This window comes from Lissotriton helveticus, chromosome 1_2 (assembly GCF_964261635.1).
Source record: "Lissotriton helveticus chromosome 1_2, aLisHel1.1, whole genome shotgun sequence".
Taxonomy (NCBI): domain Eukaryota; kingdom Metazoa; phylum Chordata; class Amphibia; order Caudata; family Salamandridae; genus Lissotriton; species Lissotriton helveticus.
In genome coordinates, this window is record NC_136058.1 from 150,902,030 (window position 1) to 150,915,782 (window position 13,753).

Here is a 13,753-nt window from a genome sequence, read left to right on the forward strand (position 1 = left end):
TTTGGGCATGTGACAGCTGAATGGCTGCCGTCACTTTCGAGGACAAGGACTGGATAGTCATGTGTTTACCAGCCCCATCCCCATGCATCGCCTCCATGAAAGCTACCACCTGGCCCAACTCCCTATCGTGGTCCAGGAATGCATTTAGCATATTAGTCTGACCCACACACAGCTGGTGCAGCAGGTCAACTGCCTCAGCACTGAGGGCAGTTTGGCACACAGGGTCAGGTGCAGCGGTGCCTGGACCAAAGGACACTCTGTGTCTCCGACTCTGGCGAGCACGGGCAGTACTTGTTGCAGTTTGCGGGAGTGTGGGCTCTGTACGCTGTGTGCCGTTGAGGGGGTTGATTTCCCACTCCCTGTGTCACCTAACAATGAAGACTCACCCCCGCTGTTGGATGACGAGGATGTTGGTGTCTCAACACGTGAGTCCTCATGGTCACCACTGCCACCCTCAACGATGCTGCTCACATCTGTCTCGGTCGTATCCTGTGTTACATCAGAGCACGATGCATTGTCACCAACTGCCTCTGTTGTCTGTCTGACACGGCCCTCGTCCAATGCTGAAAGAGAGAGAGATGTGGGTACATGTAAGTGCCAGAGTCACAAACTTAATGGGCAAGTGGCGGACAGACCTGGAAGTCAAAACAACATGTCGTACCCAGCCTTGGCATCCCCAACCTCCTTCACCTATCCCCATTAGCACAAATTGCCTGTACATGTGAAACATGTGCGTCAAACATCCATGGCACGTCAGTGCGGACAAATATGCAGGTGATGCAATGAGGCCACAGATCTGATTGTCAAGTACAGGGCCAGACAAAGGAATGCACCATGTATGTCATGCTGCAGGAAAACCATGACAACTGCACACAACACAGAGCCAACTCACAAGCAATTGAAGCACACTGCCAACATCACAGAGGCAAGTACTGGCTCTGACATGCAACCTATATGGGCACACATTAAGAAAATTAGCCCGTACTGTAGACTCACCCCAGATTCCTGCTGTTCCTCACTCAAACGTGCCACCAGATCAGGATGTGTCACTGCTAGGATGCGTGCCATCAGTGGGGTCATGGTACGGTGTGCCAACCTGCCAGCACGTGGAATCACCCCCAGTGTCATCTCCACCACGTTCCTGCTGAGCCTGGAGATGTCGTCCCACCGCTTGTGGCAGTGTGTATGTCGCCTGTTGCACACCCCCACGGCACGCACATCGCGTGCTATGGCCCTCCATATGGCCTTACGCTGGTGAAGTTTGAGCTACGGATTTGGGAGGTAAGAGGAAGGCATGTCAGTGTACATTAGTCAGTCAACACAGGCACACTGTACATGTGAATCACATAAACATAGCAGGGGAACTGCAGATATGGCTGGTAGGTACATATGCCATGAGACACAAACTAGATAGCTGGTATGGGGTTTGGAACAGCACACGTACCAACATACACATATCTTCTTGGTGCCCATGGGGGAATCAGATGTCATATCATAGTAGCAAATCAGCCTGTGAGTGAACCAGACAAACTCCACAATGTCCAGGCAGGGCTGGAGCACACCCACATTGCCCTAGAATGCACACCACCGACCGACATGGCCCTGGTGGAAAGGGATCTGTGCCATGGCCCCAACATGGAGGGACATGGACATGCAATTCCCACACCACCCCCATGGATTGTCACATGCACACAACAGACCTGAGTCAGCCCACTGATTACTAGCGTTCATATGGCATGTGCTCTGCGACACTGCGTGCCATACCCATCTCAAAGTGCGGTCCGCGAATCATGAGGAACTGGGTACACACCACATCACCATGCACACAGCATGCCCAACTATGTCCCACACAGCCCCCAGCATGCCCAGACAGCAGATGCACAGAGTAAGTTGTGCACACCATGCCCCCTCATTTACATCACACTGCACTTACCAGCAATCCAGGGGCACCGTATAGCCTCCCATACTGGTTGAGCACCCCGTCCACGAGGACATGCAGCTCCTCGGGGGTGAAGGGACGCGACCGGATCTGCACGGTGTCCAGGACACTGGCACAGCAGCACCTGATTCTGTAGGGAGCAGGCAGCAGCAGGTAGAGGTGATGGGTGCAGGCAGCACTGGCTGGAGACTGGATCTGCAGCAACAGCAGGTGCCATGGCGGGGACACACCAGCGTGGTCATGCGTGCGCTGCCGCTAGGGTGCATCTTTCAAAAGCATCCAGTTTCCAGCACCGCGATGGAGGTTCACGAATACCACGGGGGTGGGGCAGGCTTTCCGCCACATTTAAATCTACATTGTGAAATGGCAGTTGGTATGTCCCGCCATGCAGATAGCGGTACCCACCGCCGTTCCCCGGCGGTGAGTCACCACCCATGCCCATTCAGTCTAGGGGCCTGCCATGCAGATAGTGGTACCCACCGCCGTTGGGAGTGAAGGAAGCGGGCCGCAGGGCTCAGCGGCGGGGGAAGAACCGGGGAAACAACAGCGGGAAAAGACGGCGGGAGGGGGACGACAGAGCACAGGGGTACAGAAGGCAAAAACACAGGGGCAGAGAATGCAAAAAACAAGGTGGCACTGGATGCCAAGCGCAGGGGTACAAAATGAAAGAGGGAGCGAGCAGTCAAGCATCCAAAACGACAACAAGGTTCAACCCACAGGGGGCTGCGTGGTGGATGGGGGGAGCGACCTGCCTGGTGACAGGGTCAGAGGTCGCTCTCTACCACCGCCTCCTTCGCGGCCTCATATACGTCCACGACCCTGTTGATGGCATCCAGGGCCTCGGCACCACAATTGGGTGGGTGTTGCTTGCCACCTGCCCTTGCACCTGCCCTCCTGTCCGGGACCTGTTCTCCTCACCTGGGTGCCAGCCCGGAAACTCTCCCTGCTCTCCTGGGATGTGGAGGGTGTTTCATTGTCCAATGGGTCTGGGACAGTGGCACAGGGAAGACTTGTTGCAGTGGTGGTTGTGGTGGTAGTGGCAGTACAGGTCCCGACGGCAGGGGCCACTGTTGATGTTGTGGTCAAGGTGGTGGTAACAGCAATGTCCTGGGACCGTGAAGGCACTGGCGACACTGGTGTACTGGCTTCATCCACAGCATCGGAGGCGTCAAGGTCATCTGCACCGGAGAGTCCATGGTCTGAGGGGGGTGCCTGGTGCTGCCGGTTGCTGACATTTCCTGCCAGTTCACGATCACCTGTTGTACAAAGGATAGAGAGTCATTGATGTGTACTGCACAGGTTGGTTGTTGTGACAATTGGGATGTCATGTCATGCAGCACAAGATTGACGAACTTATCACATTGTTGTGGTACACAGTACTGGGCATCATAACGGGTTAGGGTGGCATACGCCACTTGGCTAGGTGTCATACTGTGCTGGCCCCTCAACCAGGTACACCCCTCCCTGTGAAGATGGCTGCCTACCTGTTACTTTGGTGAGGGGGGTTGCATTGCTAGCACATGGTGGAGGGACTCCATCTTGCTGGGCTGTGGGTGAAGGGGGCCTGTTGGGAGTTGTAGTGCTGGCCCCTCAACCAGGTACACCCCTCCCTGTGAAGATGGCTACCTACCTGTTACTTTGGTGAGGGGGGGTTGCAGTGCTAGTACATGGTGGAGGTACTCCATCTTGCTGAGCTGTGGGTCAAGGGGGCCTGTTGGTAATTGTAGTGCTGGCCTCTCAACCAGGTACACCCCTCCCTGTGAAGATGGCTACCTATCTGTTACTTTGGTGAGGGGGTTTGCATTGCTAGCACATGGTGGAGGGACTCCATCTTGCAGGGCTGTGGGTGAAGGGGGCCTGTTGGGAGTTGTAGTGCTGGTCCCTCAACCAGGTATACCCCTCCCTGTGAAGATGGCTACCTACCTGTTACTTCGGTGAGGGGGTTGCATTGTTAGCACATGGTAGAGGGACTCCATCTTGCTGGGCTGTGGGTGAAGGGGGCCTGTTGGGAGTTGTAGTGCTGGCCCCTCAACCAGGTACACCCCTCCCTGTGAAGATGGCTACCTACCTGTTACTTTGGTGAGGGGGGTTGAATTGCTATCACGTGGGGGAGGGACTCCATCATGATGGGCTGTGGGTGAAGGGGGCCTGTTGGGAGTTGTAGTGCTGGCCCTTCAACCAGGTACACCCCTCCCTGTGAAGATGGCTACCCACCTGTTACTTTGGTGAGGGGGGTTGCAATGCTAGCACATGGTGGAGGGACTCCATCTTGCTGGGCTGTGGGTGAAGGGAGCCTGTTGGGAGTTGTAGTGCTGGCCCCTCAACCAGGTACACCCCTTCCTGTGAAGATGGCTACCTACCTGTTACTTTGGTGAGGGGGGTTGCATTGCTAGCACATGGTGGAGGGACTCCATCTTGCTGGGCTGTGGGTGAAGGGGGCCTGTTGGGAGTTGTAGTGCTGGCCCCTCAACCAGGTACACCCCTCCCTGTGAAGATGGCTACCTACCTGTTACTTTGGTGAGGGGGGTTGCATTGCTAGCACATGGTGGAGGGAATCCATCTTGCTGAGCTGTGGGTGAAGCGGGTCTGTTGGGAGTTGTAGTGATGGCTGCTTAGCCACATGTGACCTAGGAAATGGTGGTTGCTCCATGTGTGGGTGGTCATGGTGGATGCATTTTGGCCCTGGCATTCACACATTTGGATGAATGTGTGCTCCACATGCATGGTGTGGGGCCTAGGCGGAGTATCTTAGCAGTTGTGCAAGGCAGTATTTGGCATTGTGATTGTGGCCATTAGGTTGTACTTACCAGCCTCCATTCCCTCAGCTATTCCTTCCAGGCTCTCCAGGTGCAGTATTCCAAGCACCTTCCCCTCCCATTCACTGTATGGTATTGGCTGGATGGGACTGCCGGTGCCAGTACGCTCTGCCCTCTTGCGGTTCTTGGCTCTGATTGACTTCACCTTTGCCTTGAGGTCGTGCCACCGCCTCTGGATGTCTCTTTTGGTGCGTGGCACGGTCCCTGATGCATTCACTCTGGTGACTATCCTTTCCCACATTCTGGTTTTGTTGGCCAGTGTGGTCTGTTGTACAACCCAAACAGGTTGGGTTCTACACGTATAATCTCATCCACCATGACTTTCAGCTCACTCTCTGTGAATTTTGGCTGTTTCTTGTGGGACATGGTGTGTGCTGTGCATGGTGTTTGGGGTGCAGGTGTGTGGTTTGTTGGGATGGTGTTGTGGTGGATGGTGAGGTGTGTGTGTTGATGTGCAGGTTGCTGTGTGGATATTGGTGTATGTGGTGCTGTGCTCTGCTGTGTGCCTCGTCCTCTCAGTTCTGCTGTGATGCAAAGGATTGTGGGGATGGGAGGGGCACCTTTTATTTTCTTCTTTGTAGCTGTGTCCCAATGGTATCTTGTAGTCAGGTATGTTGTGGGTGTGGACCCTTGCCTGTCAGGTGTTCCATCATGGGGGTGTGTTTTTGATGTGGGTTATTGGGGAGGGGTGTGTTCATGGTAGGTTTGGGTCCTGATTTGCTGGATTGCATGGTACCTTGCAGCCGCCATTTTTTTTGCGGTCTGACTGCCGCGGGAGATTAGCTTTGGCCCTTCCGCTGATACTTACATTTGTCGATGTTATTTTACGCAACGGTCGTGGAGGGTGATTCTTTACGTTGCCCTGGCGGTGTTATCCTAATCGTGCTGCCGGTCACTCCGCTGCACTGTTGGCGGTTGGGCCTGTTACCGCGGCCACTCCGTTCGCGGCGGTCGGTTTTTTCAATGGTTCCGTCCGCGGTTGGCGGTCTTTGGTGACATCCCGCCGCCGCGGACGGGTTTTCAATGGTTCCGTCCACGGTCGGCGGTCTTTGGTGACATCCGTCCGCCGCGGTCGGGTTTTGCTGGAGGGGAATCCTAATTGCACCGCCGGTTTTTCCACGGTGCGGTCGGACGGTCATTTCCCACGAGACTGGCGGTCAGGACGCCTTCCGTCCACCATCCTAATCGGCCCCTTAGTTTTAATATAAATTTGGACTCCGAGAATGCTCAAAGTGAAGGAACGTTGAGATAATTTTGGCATTCAGTTTGGTAATAGTTATCTTCCAAGGATGACAAGAGTTTATTTTCCCAAGAATATTTAGTTCAATTTGTTCCTGAAAGTACACAGGTGGAAAAGTAGTCAGACACAAGCACAATATACTGTATATAAGGCAGAACTAGCTGCATACAGAATATCCAAAGTGAACTTGAGAAACAAGTACTTTAACTATCATCTATGTATAATAGTGCTTACCAACCAATTTGAAGAAGGATAATCTGTAAAGAAGTATAAGAAGAAAAAGAAACTTTAAAATCAAATAAGGAGAGCGTTTAAAAAACAATATATTGGAATAATTTAAAAGCTTTGCAACTGGTGATACAGGTAACGGGGAATTCTGGTTAGAAGAAAGATACATATGATAAAATGTTACTGTAGAATATAATATCTCACCAGTATTTTATGTTGCAGGAGACTAACTGATTTGTGCATCACTTAGCGACGCTTAGAGCAATAATCTCTCCATATAAGATACATAAGGGAGCAGCAAGGTACTGTGGACAGACAGCTATTCAAGGGAGGTACTGTAAGGTTAGCATTATTGTGCAGTAGTAGTTATTATATTCTGCCTTTGGTTTTTAGGTCTTTCAGAAGATTACAACACAAGACCAGTTCAAGAGAAGTGAAGCAGTGCAGTCTCTCTTTTCTTCCAACTCCACTTTCCCCCTCTCTGCTTCTCGTGAATCCTGAATTCATGGTAGTGGAGTAAGGGATTGAGGAACAGTAGTCTGCTCCTGTCGAACATCCAAGTTCAGGCCAAGGTACTTGACAGATTGAAGTGCCCACAAATGGAGTTCCACCTGAGCAGAATGGCTGAGGGGATAGATGTTAAGGCATAGTATCTTTGCTAGATAGTATACAAAGACAGTTGAGTGATTCCATGGAAGAGAATAAGTCTCTTAGAGAAGAGATGTAGAAATCAAAACAGGAGGCCCAGATTGTTACACAAAGATTTGATGAGTTTGCAGGGGGTACCAGTTCTGGAGTCAAGGAAAACAAGTCCCCATCTTATCCCCCGCCCCCTCAGCAGCGGAGTTATCTACACAGGTTGTTCATGCCATTTCACCAACCATTCCCTTAGCTACTCCAGAGAGGTTTAGTGGGGATCACCATAAGGCCCAGATTTTTTTGACACAATGCTCCTTACATTTCTTATGTAGACCCATAATATTTAAGGAGGATCAGTCTAAGGTGGCTTTCGTATTGTCCTACCTGAGCGGAGATGCTGCTGCCTGGTCAATGCCATTGGTGAACAACAATGATCACATCTTATATGATATTGAGGAGTTTAAAAAAGAGTTTTTACGAATCTTCAACAGACGATCCATTTCACAAACTACTGACATCGACGATCTTTTAGATCTAATGCAAGGCAATAGATAATTGGTAGCTTACTTAGCTCAATTTAATAAGTTAATCGTTGAAACCAGCTGGCCAGAAGCCAAGAGAGGCGCTATTTTCTATAGAGGGCTGAAAGACGAATTGAAAGACGATCTGGCTCAAATCCCAAAGAGACCTACAGAAATCTCTGAGTTAATCGACTTGGTTCTGCAGATAGACCAACGCCAGTGAGAAAGAAGAGGAGAACGCAGGAAAGAAGTGAGAAGCTTTCCACCTCGCTTTGATAGAATTAGGTCTGATAATTTAAAGTCTAAGGAGGTGGTTACAGAGGAAGAACCTATGCAAATTGGTTCCATTTGAGGTCCTTTATCAGAGGAAGAGAGAGAGAAGAGGAGAGTGGGCAAGCTCTGTATGTATTGTGGAGCATCTGGTCACTTCGGAGTTGCCCTGGCAGAAGCGAATCAAAAGACAACTTCCGGGCTCAACATTTAGCAAATACTTTGCAATCTTCGGCTCCCCATTTAATAAGTTCTGGTTTGATTAGTTTTAGAAACTCAGTTGTTGACAAGATCTCTGTGATGATTGATTCCGGAGCTATGGGGAACTTTTGTGATATAGGATTTGCAAAATCATTAGGAATTGAATTCCTCAAGAAAAAAAGGCCAGAGTCTGTTCGAGCAGTTGATGGAACCAATCTGTCTTCGGGTCCCATTGTATTTGTTTTGAAGTTCAGTCTCATTGGCGCCCCGCAATTCCAGCTCATCTTGGGGTTGCCGTGGCTTACAGAACATAATCCAGAGATTGATTGGGCTAAGAGATCGATAGTCATGGATTCGGAATGAAAGAGGGTGTATTACCTCTCCATCTATGCTTTTGGCTAGTCAGATCGGATCAATCTGTTCTGTGGAGGTTCAAGACATTCCTAAGGAATACTTGGATTTGACAGCTGTTTTTGACAAACAGGAAGCCCAGAAATTACCCCCTCATCGGGACTACGATTGCTAGATTGATTTGGTACCAGGTGTTTCTTAACCCTGTAGTCGGATATATGACTTCTCTGAGGTCTGAGGTTAAAAATCAACATTTGAAGGATTATGTGTAAAAATATTTAGCTAATGGCTTTATTCGTCCATCTCAGTCACCAGTTTCCTCTCCACTTTTCTTTATTCCGAAGAAAGATGGCAACTCGAGAAGGTGTATAGACTATCGAGCACTTCATTCGGTGACAAGGAAGATTCGTTATCCTTTGCCCTTAATCTCAAAGTTGCTAGATCAAGTTAAGGGAGCGAGAGTGTACACCAAATTGGATCTAAGAGGAGCCTATCATCTGGTACGCATGGCCGAAGGCGAGGAATGGAAGACTTCTTTCCGAACAAGACTGGGTTTGCTTGAATATCAAGACTTGCCCTTCGGGCTATGCAACGCTCCAGCAGCGTTCGAACATTTTGTCATTAATGTGTTAAAAGAATTTTTAGACCTTTTTGTAGTGGTCTACATAGATGATATTCTCATCTTTTCTTCCAACATGAAGGTTACATGTTCAGCATGTGCGAGCCATTCTAGGTAAATTGTTGGAAAATCAGCTGTGTGTAAAACTGGAGAAATGTGTTTTCACTCTACCCAAGTGGAATTTGTGGGGTTCGTATTGACCCCAGAAGGTGTCTCTATGGATGGAGCAAAGGTGAGAGCAATTCAAGAATGGCCATCTCCTAAGAGTGGGAAGGAGGTGCAAAGCTTTATTGGTTTTGCCAATTTTTATCGGCGCTTCATTCTGTACTTTTTGGAAAGGGTGAGTCCTCTCACGCGGTTGCTGAAGAAAAAAGTGAAGTTTGAGTAGAATGATGACGCGGAAGAAGCTTTTCAAGGGTTAAAGAAGATCTTTACCTCTGCTCCAGTGCTGCAACATCCGAATCCAGAAGCACCTTTCTTTGTGGAAGCAGACGCTTCCAATTTGGCCATTGTTCTTCACAAAGACATGAGAACACTGACCAACTACATCGGGTAGCATTTCGATCTCGCAAATTAACTGCAGCAGAGGCAAACTATTCAATTGCAGATAAGGAATTGTTGGCAGTCAAGGATGCCTTCCAAGAGTGGCAACACTATTTGTTTGAGGCAAAACATTAGGTAACTGTGTTTACAGATCATCGCAATTTACAATTTTTGAAATCTGCTCAAACACTTACCCCCAGACAGTTAAGATTATTGGTCGTTATTTTTTGCAGACTACAATTTTGTCTAGACTTACAAGCCTGGATCTGCCAATGGTAAGGCGGATGCCTTATCCCGATTGGGTGTAGGAGAAGAATATTGATTGGAAGAAAAAGGATTGATTATCCCCTTTGACAAGACCATCGGTACTATTCTGTACCCAGAGTTTGAGAATAAATTGATGAATACTCTCTCCAAGGAAGAGATGATCGACTGGGTCAAGGAAGGAAGTGAAAGGGAAATTAAGGATGGAAAACCTTATTTCAAGGAGAAATTGTTTGTTCCTAGCGATGAGCTACAGAAGTTGGTAATTTTATTTGAATCCCATTAGACATCGAAACACGTTGATAGGTAAGCAAGAGAGTGATTCACCAGCAGTGGAATCAGTGTTTCAAGGATTGCATAAGGCTTATCAGGTAGCTACCAACAATTTAATTAAGGTTAATAGCTCTTACAAGAAGCAGGCACACAAAAAGAGACGTCCAATTCCAGTCTATGAACAGGGGGACATGGTCTGGATATCTACTCGTAACTTTCGCTTAAAGGTAAATCTACATTTTCAGCCTCAATTCATGGGTCCTTTTCGAGTGAGGAAAATGGTGAATCCAGTATGTGTCAAAGTGAGACTCCCTCCCAAGTTAAGGTTGCACTCTGTGTTTCACGTTTCTTTGCTCAAAAGGAGTCCACCTGATATGAGATCTAAGGGTCCTCCAGTTCCCCTGAAGATTCAGGTAGCAGAAGAGTTTGAGGTGAAGCGAATTTTAGATTCCAAGATCAAGGGAGGCAAATTATTCTATTTGGTGGACTGGAAAGGTTACGGCCAATGTTCCCTCTAATATTTTTCCTCGGTGTGCGGCAGTGTAGGGTCTCTGTGCGCTGCAGCCATGGCTATGAGTGCCAGGAAACAGAGCGCAAGTGTGTGCAGCACCAAATATCCCTACAAACCTTTGTTTAAAAAACTGAAAAGACGGTGCGTTTCCACACATACAGCGCCACGTTAAGGTTCTTAAGGCAGATTGCACATGCAAGTACACTTCAGGTTTACAAAAGCACAAGACTCGGTGGTACCATAATAGGATTTTACTAAAGATTCTTAACTGGAGCACTGTTTATTGGGTGGGGAAATGTTAAAAGCCTATACAAGACCACATATACACAATAAGTTGTGGAATGGAATCTTCTTGCTGTAGTCTGCAGCGTTCATTTTCATTTGGCAGCTTCAACGATTGCCAAATACTGCAGGAAACAGTGCTTAATTGTAAAACAATATGTGCTGGGGCTCAATGCTTAGCTCAGAAGATGTGCGTTGTTTTCTGTCTGTGGCCCTGGATGAAAGTTTGTTGAGGAAAAATATGTAATGGTCCCCAGGGTGCAGTAGCTGACCATGCATTGGTGGCTTTTCACATAAAGGGAAACAAACTCCAAACCCAGAATGGGGACTTTGACAAGGCGAGGAGACGCAGAGCTTGGCAGAAACTATACTAAAACAAGGGACTGTTTTCAACCTGGTAATATGTTTCGATACCTTGAAGACAGTAGATGAGCACTATGACTCCATATATAGTAAGATCTTAGAGACACTAGATAAGGAAATACCCATCAAAAATAGCAAAACCCATCAAAGGCCTCAAGCACCTTTGAACTGTTAAACGTGTTTTTTAAAAATATGCAAATGTTAGAAAGGAAATGGTGCAAATTCTACCTAGAAGAGGATAAACAATTATTAAAGAACATAAATGAATACAAAAAAGATGTACGCAGGTAAAAACTAATTACTATACTACAGTAATTCTAGAAGCAACAAATGTATTTGGGATAAATGAGAGAGTGGATGTAGAGGATATATTGATAGATGTATAGGGTGAGAAATAGGGTAGCTATCGCATAAAAGTGTAGGACTGGAATCAGTGTGTAATGACCTGGAGCAAGTGACACTCGATGTTCAGGACGTCCTCCTGACCTTTACATGGGACCACCGGGTGAACAGCAGCAGTGGGATACTGGTTACTTGAGAGAGCATTGACGTTCAGAAAGATGTTATATAGACGGGCAAGCATAAGGTGTCCTGCACTACTTTTAAGCGCACATTTGTTTTTAAACACATCTTGTAACAAATGTGTGAAAATATAAAAGTCTCTGAAAAATACCCAAAACAATGTATTTCATTAGTATGTAGAGCTTTTCACCTTAGTATAGCAGGTTCTATCAGTGCATTTAGAAGTCGTTTTTAAAAATGAACGTAGAAATGTTCATGCCTCCTCCCGCCCTCTCAATACCAATAGTAAACTAAGAGGCAAGTCAGTTGTCATGGGTTTGGCCCTTTGGGGCACCTGGGGTATTTATTATACATTGACAACATTATAGTTTATTAAATCAAACACAAGAGTAGGTTTTGTATCGTGAACTAATGTATTTTAAGGGGTCTTATATGTGATACTGAAGAAAGAAGAGCCAGAGTGAAATAAAACAATTGCTTAGGATCACACAATTTGGTCAAGTGGGGAAGCCGAGTCTACTCCCAGGTTTTATGTTTTTGCATTGTGCAATTCTATTTCATTCCAATTCAGTATTCAAGTTACTTCATTTTTACATGTGACTCTCCCAAGGTAGCAATAGCAAGTGGAGAAGGCTTCCCCGAGGTGCAGTAGAGGGATGGTATTCAGATATGGCATATAACACACTACTGTCACATCGCTCACTCTTCTATTTACTTGGGGCTTCACTTCAAGGGCAGCATGGAATAAAACCCTCAAAATAACTAACTGCCTCACTGTCCACATCATGTTCATTCCTCGCTTCCTTTATGCCCACCTTACACTCCCTCCAAAGCCCCACTACCTCCCTGCTGGCATCAGTGTGGCTCTCAGGCACATTATAGACCATACTTTTTGGCATGTTGGAAAAAGTTTGCGAATACCCATGACATTGGGGGAGGTGGTCACCCTAGCCAGAATCATGCTTTGTGTTTCATAACTTATTCTCCAGACTGTCTATGACAGTTCTTCACTGTTCCACCTCAATATTACAGCAATCAAGGGTAGCAGTTCATGGAGGACAGATTGTACACCTTCAAGGCCTGGTCTCTGGCCAAAAGCCAAGTGCTGCAGTTGCGTATGAGAAGAGCATTGTTTCCATCTGTGCTTCTCAAGGGCATCCTGTAGCAGCACACAGTACAAGGGCAAAAAACGATCGTGCTGATGATGTTTGGTTACTCTCCCTTTTACACTTTTTTTTATTTTCCTCTGGCTAAGACTGTGATGTTGCACCAAAAGCCTCAAAAATTGGACTATCAAAAAGTACGAGCCACCTTTCCTGAGATTATCAGCTGTGTCAGCGCCACGTTGTGAAGACTTGGCCTGCTATTTTCGTGATTTGACCGGAGAGAAACTGTTAACAAAGAATTGAAAACACCAGCATGTCTACTTCCCTCCATACCTCATCTTTATTTCAAAATGTGCATTCTACCTGAGTTTTCTAGGTAGATTTGTTAGAGGAACAGCACTTCTGTTTTTTACAGGAAACGCCACCTGTCAGACGGCAGAGACTCTCTTAGTCTTTGCCACAAAGCTACGGGTGCAAATTGGAAACCCCTTCCAGTGCCCATCCAGCTAAGCACCCACCTCCTAGGCTAGGCAAAAGTCATGCTTTGGCTTCTCCACCTTATCTTTTTTTGCAATAATTTTCTGCAACAGGATAACAGGTATGTTTTCACTATTAGCTTGCAAGAACCTCCCTGTCAAATTACGAGGTGCTATAACAAATACAAACCTTCAAACAGCCAAATCACCTTCTTGACTCTATGGCAGCATAGTTTATGAACACAGATCGGGGAATATTTCAAAATACCAGGTAGTCTGGATCATAGTGGAAGAAGTTGCCAACACTGCGGACCGAGGTGCCTCACTCGCTTTGAGACTGATGGGCAGATGTACTAAGTTGTGTGCTTGAGTGGTCCATTTATTTCACTAAACAGAAAACATAGGGCTAGATGTAGGTGGGCAAATACCAGTCGGTAACGGCCGGAAATCGGTAAATTTCCCGTTACCGACCGGTATTTAGCCCTTTGCGATGTAGGAGGCTGGATTTAAGGATTCGGTAATTTACCGATTCCTTAATTTAAGGAATCAGTAAATTACCGAACCCTTAAATCCTATGTAGGGAGCACTC